Consider the following 13,051-nt stretch of genomic DNA (forward strand, 5'->3'; position numbering starts at 1 on the left):
AGCATCTTCTCCTCCTCCTCTTCTCTGGGTGGCACATGCCGCACACATGGCATTCCCGCCTCTGGCTTACTGTGAACCTCCACCGCACCATCTTCTTCTCCTCCTCTCCTGGATCTCAGGTACGTTCCGTTCCCAGTCTAGCAATGTGTCAGAGTGAGGCAGCAGTCAGAGAGATAGAGAGACAGAGGGAGTTAGGGTCAGAGTTAAGGTGAGTTAGGACAGAGCAGTTAGGGTCACGCTGTGTAGTGATCAGTATAGGAATACTCCAGGCAGGGTGGTAAGCCCTGTTATGGGACCCATTTCTTACTCTGCTTGCTTGTTTATGTTTTACATTCCTTTATTATTGTGGCCATGTCATGCTTTGCTTGGATGTCTTTTTCCCCGGTTATATTACATTTCTAGGTGCTCTGGGTTCTTTTTACGGTACCTCTGGTGTTTTGTGCTCTCCTGTCCAGTTCCTGGACGCGGCCGCCACTTCCGGGCTGCGCCGTGCGGCTGCGCATGCGCGGTAGCCGCCGGGGGGGGGTCAGATTCATTGCGCATGCGCGGGAATGACGTGTGACGTCACTCGCGCATGCACGGCGCGTCTCAGCGGCCGCGAGGCAGTCTATTTAAACTACTGCAGTGCCAGAGCTGGTGGGAAGGTCGGCGCATTTGACAGCCTCCCCCAGCCTCTGGCTCGTTTTTGTAAGGTAAGATGCCAATCCTCTGCTTATATCTATGGCTATTTTCAAGCCTTTTTGTATGGAAACTTAGCCTGCTGTTTCTCTCTGTCCAGCTGTTAAGGGATACTGCCTATCTTCTTTATAAGATGGATGCATCTCCGCCCCCTAGTGACCAGCCCGCTCATACAAGGTATGTGCTGGGTGATTTAAGGGATGGGGAGACCTGTGTGTGTTATTGGCTTTCGTCTCTTTTTATGCCGTCTATGTCTGTCTCCAGCTCTTCTAGGTCTGACCAGCAGCCCAGCACACTCAATGAAGACAGACACTCTAAAGCGCATCACCGGAACTCCTCATTTAGGTCCAGACGCAGCTCCCCCCCATAGTAGGGGACGTGATGGCCAATCTTCATCTGCCAAGCATCAGGGCCATCCGGAGCGTCCGCACGGGAAGAAGTGTGGGGGTGCGGTACCCTAGTATCGGATGGCTCCTCTCTGTGCAAGCCCTGCTATGCCCAAGCTACGCGTGAATGGGATAAGTCGGACCAGCATATTGAGGAGGTTGTACGCAGAGTCCTTAAAGACTCCCTTGTTGATCTACACAGACCAAGTACTTCTGCGAGGCCATCCCGCTCTCCTGAAAGAGATCTTCTGGTTCAAGATCCTTTTGATTCTTCCCAGCCCAGCCATCCTTCTATCCTTCCGTCAGAGTCGGAATCTGATTCAGATGACTCCGGTACAGGGTTTGAGTTTAACCTCGTCTCCCCTTTAGTTTAGGCGGTGAGAGAAGCCCTTGATTGGGAAGATTCTGCTGTCTCCTCTCCGAAACAGAATTTTTTTTTCAAGCAGTTATGTAAAGAACGCTTGAATTTTCCCTTCCTAGGGGAGCTGGGAGACATAATCTCTGAAGAGTGGAGCAAAGTGGAGAGGAAAAATTCCAAGACCCCGAAAATGGCAAAGCTGTATCCGTTTAAACAGGAAGAGGTGAAGCATCTGGAGTCTCCCCCCTAGTGTGGATGCGGCTGTGATGCGTCTTGTGAAGCACGTCACTCTTCCGATGGAGGATACAGTGTCGTTTAAGGATCCTCTGGATAGGAGGATTGATGCTGACCTTAAGCGAGCGTACCTTTCAGCCGGCATGGCCTGCAAGCCAGCTTTGGCCTTGGCTACAGTTTCAAAAGCCATGGAAGTTTGGATCAACGCTCTGGATGATACTCTTAAAGGAGTTTCGGAAGCAGTTCTTCGGAGCTCCCCGATTCAGGAGCTGAAGATGGTGGCGGGCTTCTTGGGGGAGGCATCTATAGACACCATTCGCCTTTTGGCCCGAGTTATGCTGTCTTCAGTCACGGCTAAACGTGCCCTTTGGCTTCGTCCTTAGGTGGCTGATGCTGCTTCTAAACAGGCGTGCTGCCGGATTCCCTTTGAGGGTTCTTCCCTTTTCGGGAACAAATTGGATGCAACCATAACTCGGGCCACGGTCGGGAAGTCTGGGTTCCTCCCTCAGGATAAACGCCCAGGTGCTCAGAAGCGCTCCTTTCCAAGGAGACAGAATGTTAATCGTTCTAGGGAAGCGCACAGCTACAGACCGGGCAAGTCCTACGGGAGAGGTTGGCAGTCAAGACAATCTACCTTCCAGAAAGGTCCAAAAGGCACTTCATCTGGTGACCGGGAGGCCACCAAATCCTTTTGAGGTTGGGCCCGTCCAGGCTTCCCCGGTAGGAGCCAGGTTGCTCCAATTTCAGGGTGTCTGGGCGGCCTCGATCCAGGATCCCTGGGTACTAGACATTGTGTCCCAGGGGCACTCTTGGGTGTTCAACAACGTTCCCAAGCCCAGGTTCATCACCACATCTCTTCCTCCTTCATCAGAAAAAAAGAAGGTTCTTCTTTGCTATCTAGACACCTTATTGGCTCAGCGAGCTGTTGTTCCCGTTCCTGAAGCGGAAAGAGGTTGGGGAGTCTATTCACCCCTCTTCCTTGTTCAGAAGAACGGCACTTGGCGGCCTGTGATAGACCTCACGTACCTCAACAGATCTATCCGTCGAGAAAGATTCAAGATGGAGTCCCTGGTCACAATCCAGCATTCGGTTCTTCCAGGAGACTGGCTAGCATCGATAGACCTGAAAGATGCGTACTTTCATATGCCTGTGGCAAAAGAATATCAACCGTTTCTCCGATTCGCTATCGGTCATGCTCATATGCAGTTTACATGTCTCCCCTTCGGGCTTTCAACATCGCCTCGCACGTTTTCCAAGACCTTATTGGCAGTTGTAGCTCTCATCAGGACCAGAGGTATCAGGTTGCACCATTATCTGGACGACCTGCTTCTTCTGTCCCAGGACAGATCTCAGCTAATTTTACATCTGGAGCAGGTGACCTCCACAGAGTTTGGGTGGATCCTGAACCTCGAGAAGAGCCATCTGGTACCAACGCAGTCGCTAGTGTTCCTAGGGGCATTGTTCAACACGGCAAAATGCACCATCTCTCTGCCCGAAGAAAAAATCCCAGTGGTTCAAGGCAGGGTGGCTCTCGCTCTAGCTGCCTCCCGTCTCACTGCCCGCCAGTGTCTGAAGGTAGTGGGGACTCTTATGGCTACATCGCTCATGGTGAAATGGGCTCTGTGGAAACTGAGACCCTTCCAGAGGGGTTTTCTCCAGCAATGGACGACAGAGAACATGTCACAAGTTATTCACCTGACCCCATTCATGAAGGGATGCCTTCCTTGGTGGTTACGCCGTGTAAATCTCACAAATTGCCACTCGATTGCCCCAATCACTTGGATCACGATAACCTCCGATGCCAGCAGTACCGGTTGGGGAGCCTTTTGTCTTTCAGAAGTAGAACAAGGCAGGTGGAACTTTCCCGCTCACAGAGTGGTGTCCAACATTCTAGAACTGCGAGCTGCCCTCAAAGCCCTTCAGGCTTTTTCCACCATCTGACTCAGGGAGCTTCAGTGTTACTCAGGATGGACAACACCACAGCAGTGGCATACGTCAAGAGGCAGGAAGGAACACGCAGCATGTCTCTTCTCCAGGAAAGGGAACTGATCGTGTCTTGGGCCCAGCAACATCTGGCCAATCTTTCGGCAGTCTTTGCTGAACGTGGAAGCAGACTTCCTGTCCAGATACCAACTCGACAACAACGAGTGGTCTCTCCATCAGGAAGTGTTCGATTGGGTTCTGTCTCTAGGAATATCTCTAGAACTGGATCTTTTTGCGGGTCCACGCAACAAGAAGCTTCGGAAATACTATGCAAGATTCAGGGATCCTCAAGCCTTCGGAGTGGATGCCCTCACGGACAGATGGGATTTCCAAACGGCATATGCTTTTTCACCAGTGCCAATAATTCTCCAATTCCTGTGGAGACTGAAAATGGAGGAGGTAGAAGTCATAGCGATAATTCCCTTCTGGCCCAACAGACCCTGGTTTCCCCTGCTGTCCCTTCTAAGCTTCAGGGATCCAATCCCTCTACCTCTCTGTCACAGGGTCCTACTATGCATCCATGCCCGGCACGTCTGCACCTCAAGGCTTGGTTCTTGAGAGGGAGAGGCTGGAGGCCCTCGGATGCCCAGAAGAGGTGATCCCTACTCTCATGAGTTCAAGAAGGGGTAGCACCAACAGGGTCTATGAGAGGATCTGGGCTAGGTTCATGAGTCATCAAGTCCAGGGGTCTGGTCCAGTGGACACACCTACTATCCAACAAGTTCTGAGTTTCTTGCAGTCTGGTCTGGATCTCTCCCTATCGATCAGTTCTCTCCGGGTGCAAGTCTCGGCCATCTCAGCCTTCACCGGAATTTCGTGGGCAAGACATCAACTGGTCCAACAGTTTTTCAAGGGCGCAGTCAGGCTCAGGCCTCAGAGAAAACCGAGTTTCCCAAAATGGGATCTCCCATTAGTCTTGGACTTCTTTTCTTCTGTGGATGTGGCTTCCATGTCAATCAAGGAGCTTATGCTCAAGACAGTATTTTTGGTAGCTATTACCTCCGCTAAGAGGGTCTCTGAAGTTCACAATCTAGGTTGCAAAGAACCTTTTCTGACCTTCTTCCAGGACAGAGTGGTCCTAATACCTATGCTAGGGTCAAACCCTAAGGTGACCTCTGTCTTCCATGAAAATTCTGAGATAGTTCTTCCCACCTTCAGAACCAATGAGGGATCTCCAGTTCATCCACTAGATGTGGGCAACACTTTGAATCAATATTTGGAGTCTACATCCTCCTTCCGCCAGTCGGATTTTCTTTTTATCCTTCTTCATGGGAAAAAAAGAGGAATGCGTGCCTCTTCTAGAGCAGTGGCTGCGTGGATTGTCCAGACTAACCAATGGGCGTATAGAGCAAAGGGCTTGGCTCCTCCGGAGGCAGTTACGGCTCATTCTACCAGAAGCATTGCTACGTCTTGGACAGTCTCTAAACACGTCGCTCCTGATGTGATCTGCAGGGCAGCCTCTTGGTCATCTATCAACACCTTTCTTTCCCATTATTGTGTTGAACCTGCCGCATTATCCTCTGTTAATTTTGGCGTTCAAGTCCTGTCAGTTGACGGTGCCAATTAAAATTTTCTTTGTTCAGCATCTTCCCACCCGGGAGTGTATAGCGAGTTATTTCCGGAACGTATGCTGCCATGGAGTCTGTCAGGAAAACGGAAAATTGATATCAAATACTTGTACTGTAATTTTCCTTTCCTAATGGACTCCATGGCAGCAGGAGTCCCCTCCCAATTCCTGAGTAGGCTAGTTACAGAACATGGATGCTGAAAGGAAGCAAAGATTTATGGGAGTGGGGTCCTATGAGGTAGGAGAGGAGGCGGGGCCTACCCAAACGTATGCTGCCATGGAGTCCATCAGGAAAGGAAAATTACGGTAAGTATTTGATATCAATTTTCAGTTTTTTGCGCTATAAACAAAAAAAGAGCAGCAATTAAAAAATATATATATATATATATATTTTTCACTTTCTGCTATATAACATTCCCAATAAAAAAAAATTAAAATCAAATTTTTTCATCATTTTAGGTCATTTTTAATTCTGCTACATATCTTTGGTAAAAAAATCCCAATAAGTGTATTTTGATTGGTTTGCGCAAAAGTTATCGCGTCTACAAACGAGGGGAAAGATTTATGTCATTTTTATTTATTTATTTTTTTACTAGTAATGGCGGCGATCAGCAATTTTTAATGGGACTGAGACATTGCGGTGGACAGATCGGACCCCTAACTGACATTTTTCACACTTTTGGGGGGACCAGTGACATTACTACAGTAATCAGTGCTAAAAATATGCACTGTTACTGTAATAATGACAATTGGTCATCCAAGCAGCATCTCTGACACAAGGAAGTCCTGAATCTCTAATGGGGAAAGGATCTTCAGGAAGCCTATAGACAATGCTGATGATTGGTCCTTTGCCCTCTCCTTACCTTTTTTGCCCAGCTTCCAAAGATTAGGTCCTCTTAAAGTAAGACTAAAAACACACTGTTTAATGTACATTGTCCCTTCTATTTCTGTATGTGGATGATGGCACTGTAATTATTTTAATTTAAAAAAATCTAAGTACCCTTTTCCTAATCGATATACAGCTGTCACGTGACCCAGACCTTTTCCTGCCTGTCTGCAGGAAAACATAAGCAAGAGGAGCTTCTAGTCTCCTGCTGCTGGTCACATGTTCAAAATTTAAAAAAAACCCAGCCTTTGGAATAGGGGAATAATTGGCATACAAATATATATTTAAAATCAAATCTCTATTATTTTGTGGAAATAACATGGTGTTGGGAGATTTCTGCCAGTCACAGGCTGTGTCATGCCACTTCAGTCTGTTTCTTAAAATAAGAGGGAGGAGAAGTCAACATTATTCTATATGTAATATCCTGCCCCTATTGTGTTTAGCTGGTTAGTGGAGATGGAGGGAGGTAGTGGGCTATCATTTGCTACTGAAACATGAAAAAACTGGAATGAAGGACACTTGCTCCTGGTGGGGAGACAGGGGTAGTCCTATGTCCCCCGCCCAAATACCATGAGGTGACCCAGTTCCAGCGGCAGAAAATTGATACAGCCAAAGAGTCGACACGTTTCGCAGACCTTAGCTTTATCAAAACAAGGCTGTAAGTTAGTCTTTATTTCTGTTAAATAGGAAAAAACCATATATTAATATTAATAATAATTTAACTCATGTTTTGCCCCAAACTTCAAAAAACAAGGATTGGAGAGACCAATAATCCCCCCAGGAAAAGAGTCAACTAGGGACACCGTTGTGAAAAATACAAAAATATAATAACTTTATTAGGCACGTATGCCAGTAAAATTGAAGAAACAGTGTAACGAGGTGCGGCACAGCATGAATAAAAAACAATTAAGAACAAAACGACAACCAATGGAATACCATCAACCCGGGTTGAATGAACAGAAAATTTGATAACCAATCATAGTAGATGGCAGACTACGGACTCCAAGGATCAAATGGGGGATAGGTGGTGTTGCACAGTCCCAATGCCAATCATTGCTGATAACAGAATTATAGAGGCAATGCTCTGCAGATACAGTTCCAGGTGGATGAGGTCACCACATGGGGTGAACAAATAGTAAAGGTATAATAGCCTGTATGCAAGGAACTGAGTCTGCTGGAGACAAATAGCTGGTAAGTTGGAAACAGGCACAAAGAATTTGCTGCATGAGATGGGTTCTCAGGTGAACCATACACTGCATACACTGTGTAGATAACAGATGAGATTGATAGAAATTCAATATGGATATTGTTTAGCAGGCAGTGTAAATTAGTTTACCGTCCTTGAGAACACGCCGTAGATGTCTTCCCAGGATGTGTGGACCCAAATGACCTGTTCACGATGCACTCCGACGTTAGCGTTCCCCGAGATTAGCTCCCCTCTGAATCCTTCCAAGGAGCGGGGATAGACAGGCCGATTACGGTCTAACGTCACACCGGACGTATGGGGGCGGGGGGACACTGAGACTCCAGCCGTGCAGTGCCCGATGGTCACGATGGTCACTTTTCCATTGGATGTGGACTGATGACGTGGAAGCTGACGCGTTTCACTGGCGTCAAGCCAGTTTCCTCAGAGCTTGGTCAGTGAGCACACTCTCAGCACAGAAAACCCATTCCCCATAGGCACATTTATACAGCCACTCAACGTTAAAGCCCATCCAGTGGCCGCATATATGTGTACGGCCAGCAGGAACAAGTTAAGGTATGCTCAGACAGAAATACATACAAAAGGTTATATTTTGTCCTGATAGGCAAACTTGTGCAGTGTATTCAGTTGATAAGATCAGTAATTTATAAATATGTGTGTGGATACTAATGTGACCAGAGTTCTGCAATACAGTGAAGTTTTAGGACAATACTTGACAGTGTCTATGCAATGGGGCCCTCCTGAACCCTTTATTTTCACCTTGTCAGTGCTCATTTGATTCCTTCCTTCTCTGAAGCCACATTGAAATCGGAGGTATTGGCAACTGTAAGGATCTGTGGTATCTTCCTCACCCTCATGTGACAGGGCTTTGGCCTAGCAATTGGTTTTTTTTACCTGAGCACAGTGAAAGGAGAGGAGATTACATGGTCCCTAATGCTGTAAGTGCTATCTGTTGTGTTATCATCTGTGGAGGAGGGAGGAGTAGTAAGGGAGCAAGGTTATATAACCAGGTCGGGGGCCCCTTTGTAGAGACAATGCTAATTTGCCCCTCAATGCCAAGATGTCAGTGGCTTTTTAAATTGGGGTCATTTATTAGCGAATAATTAGCGTATCTTTAAACAAAGTACACTTTTACTTTTTTTTCTCTTGCTACTATGGCTAAAAGAGACCCACCCTCCTTCTCCACACATTCATATTTACCTCAGTATCATCACCGCGTCCTCTTCAGTCTTTCCTCACCTGCTATGGTAATTAGTGTTGTACAATGGTGTGTCTGTTTTTCTGTTGGGGGTGGCATAAAAAATTTAGCTATGAGGCCCTGTATTTCTAGGTATGCCCCTGTCCTGCATCAGTGGTTGGTAGGAGTAATGAATGCCAAAATAAGTGAGTAATAAATGCCCCAGCATCAGTGGTCAGTAGAAGGAGTGCCCTATCACTGGTGGTCAGGATGTTTGTGCCCCATCATTGGGGGTCAGTGAGAGGAATGTAGCCCCATCATTGGTTTTCAGTTGGAGGAATGTAACTCCATTGATGTTCAGTGCCAAATACCTTGCAGTCTCAATGTTCCAGTGCCACCCTTTGTGGTGATGTCAGGACTGGGACTATACTTTTAAACAAAGTACACTTTTACTTTTTCTCTAGGTTCCATGGCTGAAAGAAACCCACCCTCCCTCCTCCACACTTCCATACTTACCTCAATATCATCATTGTGTCCTCTTCAGTCTTTCATTACCTGCCATGGTAATTAGGATGTTGCACAATGGTGTGTCTATTTTTCTTTTGGGGCAGCATAAAAAATTTGCTATGGGACGCTGTGATTTCTAGTTATGCCCCTGTGCTGCATCAGTTTTCAGCAGGAGTAAAAAAATGCCAGTGGGAGTAATAAATGCCCCAGCATCAGTAGTCAGTAGGAAAAAGTGTGACCTATCACTGGTGGTCAGAATATTGTGCCCTCTCATTGGGGGTCAGTGAGAAGAATGTAGCCCCATCATTGATTTTCAGTTAGGAAATGTGTTCAGTGGAGCTTACCTCACCGTCTCAATATCCCAGTGCCACTCCTTGTGGGGATGCCATGACTGGGAATATATAGGCACCATTGGGCAGGAGATCATTCCACATGATAGTGGCTGTAGTAAATTGCAGGGTGCTGGAAAGCTCTGCGCTAGTGCCCTGTCATTGATGATCAGAATATAGTGTCCTTACATTGGTGTTCAGAATATGTACCCCAACATTAGTGGCCAGTGTGAGAAATGTAGTCCCTTCATTGGTTTTCAGTGTGGAAAATGTAGGCCCATAACTAGTGGTCCGTTTGTAGAATGTAGCCTTATCTTTGGTAATCAGTCTGAGTAATCTAGCTCTATCATTGGTGTTAAGGGGGAGAAATGTAGCCACAGCTGTGGTGCTCAGTGGCACTTACCATGTAGGCTCCATTTCTTGCATCAATCATCATTATGGGGAGGACTGGGACTATACAGGCACCATCAGGCAGGAGATCATCCTATCTTTTAATGCCTAGAGTTGCATTTCTGTTTTCACTCTGCACTTAGCAGTCCCCTACTTTCATTTTGTAATGAAAAATCACTGCATGCAGTGCCATCTAATTGCAGGAGTTGGTTTATGCAACTCCATGCCTACAGAACCCAAAATGCATGGTGAGCAAGTGGGCCAGCATTGTGCCAGTATAAAGCCCACAGTGTGCACAAGGACTCAATTTTGAGCAGTTCATGTTATTGTATTGGTTTTGAAACAAGCTGTCCACAATGACCTGCACTCTGCGGGTAACACTGTAGTATATCATGGAGAAGTGGTGCTGCAACAATTCTCAGTTGTTCAAGTAAGGGATTTCCAAATGCATGAAGTAATCGTATCCACCACAGAGGCAAGCAGGCCTTAAACCCTAAAGGGTGGATGAGGAACCATAAATGCAAGCTCTGCTGCCAAGTGTAAAAAAATGGATATCCGCTTAACTGGCAAGTATTGTCTGGTGTGTATTTGTTATTATTTCACTCTGCATGTGAAACTGTTCATGCATTGCCTGATTCATCTGGCTATACGTTTCTTGGCTGGCATGTTTTCCAAAAAGTGGTTTTCTGGCAGCAAGATACTATGTAATTCTAATCACTAAGCCAGAGGCGTAACTAGAACCTTCAGGGCCCCGATGCAAGAAACCATGAAGGGCCCCCCAGACCCCTGGCCGGGGCCCTTCCCTTCAAGCCCAGGGCTCTTCCCACTAATCCTGGGGCTCTTTACTCTCATTGCATGGCCTTTTATTATGGTCCCGCATCAGGATCCTTCCACAAGTTCTGCAGTGGGCCCCCTTCCTGCAATCTTGGGGCCTCCCCACAGTGGTGAAATGCCAGGGCCCGGTCGCAAGTGTGACCTTTGAGATCCTAGAAGTTCACCCACTGGTTTGCTATCGGGCCCCCTGGAGCATGGGGCCCGGTAGCGATTGCAACCCCTGCAACCCCTGTAGTTACGCCCCTGCACTAAGCATTGCTTTTAACCTGGTAGTGTGCAATACAGACTCAATAATGGTTGATCAGCAATGTACTGTATATACATAGTTTAACATGGCTCCTGCCTTTGGCAATCGTCTCAGCCCAAGGGATTGCTGCATGATCTGTACACACATTGCACCTATTGCATTATTTGCTGCCACATCAGCTTAAACATTTAAGCATTTGACAAACTGGGTTATATCTGTGTAATACCGTGCTGCTACATTTTTATAAATCCACAGTAAAGCATTCTACAGTTTAAAGGTGGTCATAAAGTTGTCCAGTTGGTAGTAATATACTTTTGGCAGCTTCTAATTTTACTAGTTTTATAGTGCTTTAAAAAGGGCCTGGATTATTTCCTAAATGTAAATAATATAACTGGATACTAAAATTTATTGGTAAAGTTGATCCAGGGAATATCTGATTGCCTCTTGGGGGATCATAAAGGTTTTTTTCCTCTGCTGGAGCAATTTGGATCATACTTTGCTGTTTTTTTTGCCTTCCTCTGGATCAACTGTGGGTATGAAGTGTGTGTATATAGACTTATATAATTTTTTTCTTTTTTTTTTTACCCTTTTATTGGTTGAACTAGATGGACTTGTGTCTTTTTTTTTTTCAACCAGACTAACTATGTAAATCTGTAACTATATGTAACAAGGTTTGCTATGGGTTACTGCAGACATCCAATTTTGTGCTTCTTTCCAAGTGTTTTTTTTTTTTTTTTATATTATTTTCACACTTGTCATAAGTAATTTATTGTTTAGCCACCACTTCTTTGGGTTTATTTAAAGAAAACAATGCAGACTGCCTGTAATGATTAAAAAATATATTTATTTATTTTTGGACTCCCCCAATCAGAATTATTCCGAGACCTACAAATCTAGAATTTTTTTTACACCATTCACGAGGATAGGTAATCTGCTAAACCAATTCTCCTGGTTTGAACACATCTGCAAATAGGACCCACATATTAGAGGACTAATTTAGACTCTCTACTCCCAATTGCTTGTCAAGCCTGAAGAGGCCCCCCCTCTTATGTTGCTAAATGGGAAACAGCAACATGGCCTGAGATTTGGTCAGCAGCCAAGGCTTCTTTGCCAAATGTAATTGCAGTCGAAGCCAACTACAAGGTGCTTATGCTATGGTATCTAGTCCCGGCTAAAATAGCAAAGTTTGCTCCTAACCACTCAGCTCTCAGTTTGCGCAGCTGCTCAGAGCCAGGTACACACATTCACATCGGGTGGAGGTGCCCGGTGGTCCAGGACTTCTGGAAAGCCATTTTCGCACTTGCCTCTGAGGTGTTCGAATTCTCCCTCCAACCAGAACTGTCAACTGCCCTCCTCAATTTGAGGCAAGAATCTTTGACACATAGACAATTTAAAATACTGATCCAGCTCTTGACAGCCGCAAAAACAGACAATAGCTAAAGCATGGAAATCTCCCTACCTAGTTGTGCCCAAGAAAAAACATAGAATGAATTGCACCCTTTTTCATGTGAAGATGGAAGCCCTCGAAAAAGATCTTATAGTCAAGTTCGGTAAAATATGGCGGCTGTGGATCAAGCACTGTCTACCGCCAGACTTCGACGAGCCGGTGCTTATGCTATGGCAGATGGAGTTCATCTACGGGCCTTACTTTCTGCCTGACACACCACCCTCTGGTAATTTATTTTCTCTTTCTTTCCTTATCTTCTTTTCTTTCCCTCTTTCTTCTCTACTCTTACTCTTTTTTTTTTCCTTCTCAGCTTTGGCCTATTTTTTTTTGTTTTTAATATTATACCTATGAATAAGCCTGCTATCTAGAGCTGGGCCTAGTCTCGCTTTATGCCTAATGAGACTCCCCTTTTTCTTTTTTCTCTCTCATGGTAGTCCTCTCATATTTTGCTCTAATAGTTCATAATTATTATTGCAAATAGGCCACTGCACAGCAGATGGATAGAATTTACTTTCAATGCATGCATGGAGTTGAATTGCAATTATTATGTGTATTAAGCCAACAAGCCCTCAATGGCACTTCCATCGTATACTTAAATAAGTCATACAGTGCTTTGAAAAAGTATTCATACTCCTTTAAATTTGCCACATTTTGTCACGTCACAACCAAAAATGTAAATGTATTTTATTGGGATTTTAAGTGATAGACCAACACAAAGTGGCACAAAATTGTAAAGTTGAAGGAAAATGATAAATGGTTTTCAAAAATGTTACAAATAAATATCTAAAAAGTTTGGCATGCTTTTGTATTTAGCCCCCCCAATA

Source organism: Pelophylax lessonae (assembly GCF_965119305.1).
Source record: "Pelophylax lessonae genome assembly, chromosome: 4".
NCBI lineage: Eukaryota > Metazoa > Chordata > Amphibia > Anura > Ranidae > Pelophylax > Pelophylax lessonae.